This window comes from Nasonia vitripennis, chromosome 2, assembly GCF_009193385.2.
Source record: "Nasonia vitripennis strain AsymCx chromosome 2, Nvit_psr_1.1, whole genome shotgun sequence".
NCBI lineage: Eukaryota > Metazoa > Arthropoda > Insecta > Hymenoptera > Pteromalidae > Nasonia > Nasonia vitripennis.
This window is the reverse complement of record NC_045758.1, coordinates 22,383,584-22,389,109: the sequence shown is the minus strand read 5'-3', so window position 1 is coordinate 22,389,109 and position 5,526 is coordinate 22,383,584. Positions and strand designations below refer to the sequence as shown.

Here is a 5,526-nt window from a genome sequence, read left to right as displayed (position 1 = left end):
AAAAACTAAAAAACAACAAAGCCGCGGGAAATGACTCTATACCAGCTGAGTTACTCAAATATGGGGGCGTCGAGCTCACTTTCAAAATCTATAAACTAGTATGTGCCATCTGGAAAAATGAAACAATACCCGAAAATTGGAAGGAATCTTGCGTGTCATGAAGGGCAGGCCGATGGTAGCGCGACCTCTAGGTAGACCTAGACGTAGATGGGAGGACAACGTAAAAGCGGATCTAGTAGAAATAGGACGGGTGGGTGACGATCGGAGAGGCGCATCTTGGGTGGGGTTGACACAAGATAACCTACCCTACCCCAGCCTACGAATTTGGAATATCGGTATTAAAAAAAATATAGAGGCACGTATTTTTAATAGCACCTTCCAAAAATAACAATTATTTTAACTGCACCCCCGTAATTAACGAGTAAAAAATAGGTCAAGATCGCGCAACTTATAAGGTTAAACTCAGATTATATACTTGGAAATTTGCATTTTTTAAAACATAAATAAACTGCACCCTACTCAAATCTAATTGCACCATCGTTAAAAATTGATAAAATGCGATAGATATTGTAAAAAACCAATAAAATGCAATTTATCTATTGTCGAGCGCACATGGCGCGTGAGCGCATGCGCGGCGTATGTGTTTGGGAAATTTCTATTTGGCATATTGTATCTTCTGTAATCTAGGATCTTGATTGCTTTAGAAAGGTACTTATAAAAGAAAAGAACAGTCTTAAATACATGACTAAAGCAATCATCGTCTTATACCTACATCTAATAGTGTCAAATACAAATCAGAATCTCCATATCATATACCCGCGCCGCGCATGCGCTCACGCGCCACGTGCGCTCGACAACGGAAGAATTGCATTTTATTGGTTTTTTACAATATCTATCGCATTTTATCAATTTTTAACGATGGTGCAATTAGATTCGAGTAGCGTGCAGTTTATTTATGTTTAAAAAAATGCGAATTTCCAAGTATATAATCTGGGTTTAACCTTATAAGTTGCGCGATCTTGACCTATTTTTTATTCGTTAATTACGGGGGTGCAATTAAAATAATTGTTATTTTTGGAAGGTGCTATTAAAAATACGTGCCTCTATATTTTTTTTTATACCGATATTCCAAATTCGTAGGCTGGGGTAGGGTAGGTCACAAGATAGGGCAGCGTGGAAGGCTTGCGTAAATGAGGCGATGAACTTTCGAGTTCCAAATGCCACGTAAAAAAAAATACCTTAAATATAAAGCAAAGCTCAGGTGTTTAACTTGCCGTGCCACTTACGCCACTTGTATCGTAAACTACTATAGCTAAGTCTAAACGACATAGTTGAATCCCATTATTAATATTATACCAGAGGTGAAGACAAGCCAAAAACATCAATGCCAGCGGTGAATGGTGCAGGAGAGGAGCAACCTGATGATATGACGCACATACGTATGACATCTGTGATAATAGTCGTCTACGGCAAGGAGACAGTTTTTTTGAGTAAGAGAATACCAGTGGAGCAGGTATACAATAAGCCAAATATGCACCTATTTGCAAATCAGTTCTCGATATCTCTTATTCAATTCAGAACGCATCGGTTACTCCAAAATTCAAATCATCAACAAACATGAAGATGGTACGTAGGAATATCGCTTCTTAGTGAAGTTTACACCAGAGACTTGGTTTGAATCGTTTACTATACAGTTTATCAAGTGCCAAATGCAACAGAAAAATCACAGTGAATTAGTTCAAGTTTATTATTTGTATCATACATTGTACAAAATCCGATGTAGAATTACTGCATTAACTGTAAGAAATTTTGGTACCACGTACTAATGCTGTAATCTGACGGTCACGAAAGGCAGGTTTACTATCGCACAGTAAAGTAACATAAAAAAATTTCAAGTTTGAGAATTTAGTTTGATAAATTTGTAGCGAAGTAAATGAACAGTCCGTATCGTTATAATACGAGTATAAAGTTTAAATACTGTAAAACGGTAGTTTTACATAGAAATGTATTTTTACATTGATGGTGCATTCTCTGTATATACTTTTACTGCTTCAATTAAATGAAAGGTAAAAAATAAAAACTTTTACATCTAATATCATATCAGTTTTAATAGTTTTTTAATGAAATATCTCAATATCACTATTACAATGTACGTCAATTGCTTTACAATACATTTTGTAATGATTCAGACGTTCTTATAGAATATACTTTGTATATTAATAATTACACTTAATATTAAGAACTAGAAATATTTTAGGCGCATGCTGCCTCAACTGTTGCCTTTAACAAGCCTTTACTTTGCAGTTTATGTAATTTTCTTATTACATTTGTTATTATTATCATTCATAATCAGTCGTATGTGATGTATCTGCTAATATCGCAATTATGTACGTCATTGCTTTGTACTACTTTTTGTAATGATTCAGACGTTCTTTGTATAGCACTTAATATTAAGAACTAGAAATATTTTAGGCGCATGCTGTCGTAACTGTTGCCTTTGACAAGCCTTTACTTTGCAGTTTACGTAATTTGTTATAAAAAGTATTTACTTTTACATCTTGAGGATTCATCTTTTGAAAAAATTTGAATGAATTCCATAAAACATGCTGAAGACGCATGGTAATTTCTGTTGAAAACAAAATACGACACTACAAGTATAATCATGTTTTCCAAAAGATTGTCGCAAGTAAAACATATTACTTTATCTATGACAATGGAATAAGTGGTTTCAGTTTCTTCTTCTTCAAATTCTAAAAAAAATTAAAGCATATTAGAAGAAACGCTTGAAATAGTTATATTTAGAAATCTTTAGAATATAATTAACTACCTGTTATAATTACAAATGGATACTCATTAACTTGAATAACATCAGAGTTTATCTGAAAAAAAATATTTGTATTACATTTATTAATTTATTATCATTATTTCAGCAAAGGAATATTGAATAAATATTTATTACTTACAGGACCATGATAAAATAAATAAGATAGTGTTTCGAATTCCCATACTCTATAAAGAGATCTATATCTCCAATAAATTGGGTTGTAATGTCATCTTTTGCTCGGCTGGTTAAAGTTTGGAAATGCCAAAGTAGTATGACCTTGTTGAAAAGTATGTAGGCTCGAATTCGAATCTCGAGTAAGCGCATCTGACCAGCATAGCATCGGCTCGAGCGTGGGCCCGCGCTGTTGAGCCGAGCTGTGCGGCGCGGATGTTGGGCTCGAGTTTTATGGCGGATCGGATTAGCGCGGGCGGCGGGGACAGCTTCGACAACGAGTGCTTTGTTTTAGAGTTTTTGTGTGGATGAGTGTGGAGAAGGGAAATTTGGAAATTCCCAGCGACTGAAAAACGATCGGCGGCTAGCGGCGGGGTCGAGCGTCGATCGTCTGCGAGGACGGCTGCGGGGGAGTCAGTCGAGAGCTGAACTCCGAGCAGTGCGCTTCGCAATTTGTATTTTTGAATATAATTTATATTTCTTTTCTGATTTTATTTGTGTTTAAATTATTCTATCCTTTCTTCGCAAATTACGCGAGAATACTCTCGTGAGTATTAACATGCACTTTTGTTTAATTTTCCTAAGAATCACATTTCAGCAATAACTTTATTTACTGCTGCATTGACTACATGCTCCTCATGAACTTCGCCTTCTAGCTTCTGCAATACATTAGGATCCATTGTATCCCAGGGCACTTGGAAATTTTGTATCGTTACTTTCTTCTTTGATTGTAAAATTTCAGCTTCTTTGCTTAAATTGGGAAGAGTGTGGGGATCAGATGTATCTTTTGGTGTTTCCTCAGGTTTATCTATCGGCTCATCTCCATTATTCACATTTGCTTCTCCTGTATCTTCAGTTTGCGTTGCTGGCTGATTGTTTTTGAACGAGGGATCTTCTGCGTGCTCCATCAAAGCTTGTTTTTTAGGTGATGGTTCCCATTTCTCTCCCAACTGTAGAAGCATTAATGTTTGACCAGCATATAAATCCAATACTTCATCGTCATCTATCTCTGTTCCGTCATCCTCGCATACTATAGAGAACGCATCTATATTGAGTTTGGTGCTCCCTTTAATAAGCAATTCTTTTACAAGGTCAGTAGTATTCTTGAGAATGACTATTTTTTGTTTGTTGTCTACAGCCAGACCAAATTTTGAATAACGTAAGATGACATCCAAAAGTTGATAATATTATTAATAATTATTTATAATCATAGTATGTAATATATTTTTGTTTATATGTTAATTGTTATGACATAGAAAATAATAGAATATTGATATTAATATGACTCAAAATGGTTTTATGTATACATTGATTTATTGTTATTTATTAATTTATTCATTTTTTAAAACGTTATTAACGTCACCAAATGTAAGGAACACATGCAAACAATTAAAATATTTCTGTGTTTACAAACAACTTACTGTGTTTATAAACGACTATAAGTCGTCATCAAATGGAACATATTTTGTGATAAAAACTTTGTTGAATTTTATATCTGCTTGAGGTAGTGGATCAGGTGACAATAAATTAGAATAGGGAATAGATAAAGGATTTGGATATTCATCGTATTCACTAATTTCGTAAACGCCAATTTCAGTATTATATACAATTTCATTGATTTTTCCGATAAAAAATGCTGTCATTAAGGTGGGATTCTGGTGTTTTTCGACCAAAAAATCGAAAAATTTTTTATTTCTTTAAAGTGTTCTAAAGAATGCGTAGAATCCAGTATCAAGTTCCTTTTATGGGGATAAATTTTATATACATGAAAAGCAAGCTATAGAAGTTTAAAAAAAATAATACGTTTTTCGATTTTTTAATAAGATTTTAAATTTGTGCATTCTAGTGCATAAATTGCTACACATTTTATTTTAATATTGATTTTTAAACGACGAATAGGTAGTTTAAATGCAAAACGAAAACGTAAGTATCATTTTATCCAATCGGCCCAGTCTGTGAACCCTGCGATAGATGGCGGCACAAACGTCTATACGGTACAAATTTTTCTGCTGTGCGAGTCTATGCTTGTTACATACTTATATACCATACATGTAAACAAAATATATGTATATGCTAAAGTTGTAGTTGCATAATTTATAATTTATTAATTTATAAATTACAACAATGGATGCTATACATTCAAAGTGGCGTAAACCGAAGCTAAAAAAATCGTAAAAGTGCTACGAGTGCAGCTAACCTAATAAAAGCCCGAGCAAGTGTAAACAAGACTGATCACAATAAAAATGCAACAAAAACTAGTGTTCCAAATCGTAATTCTCTAGTGAAAAACCTTGCACTAGAAGTGTTTCTAAAAATACAGTAAATGCTATGCAAGCTAAACTGCAAGAGTCAGCAACAACAAGAAAATTTGCGTTTACTGATATGTTAAAAAGTTCAAGTGATGTTGATGAGGAAGAAAAGATGTTTATTAACATAAATGTTTTTAAAGTTATAGCTGACAAGATGACATGTGAATTTTGTAAAACAAATTCAGTGAATTTTGAATTAGGATAACGAAATGGTTTTGCTGT

The 5,526-nt window shown here is 33.9% G+C and overlaps 1 long non-coding RNA gene across 1 annotated transcript; it reads right to left on the bottom strand.

Moving 5' to 3' along the window:
• Window positions 1-2,100: 2,100 nt before the first annotated feature.
• On the bottom strand, window positions 2,101-2,938 carry LOC116416363. The gene is made up of 2 exons (XR_004226806.1): window positions 2,828-2,938; window positions 2,101-2,750 (listed from the first exon to the last, which is right to left on the bottom strand). It is a non-coding gene; the product is annotated as an uncharacterized LOC116416363 (long non-coding RNA).
• Window positions 2,939-5,526: the final 2,588 nt, after the last annotated feature.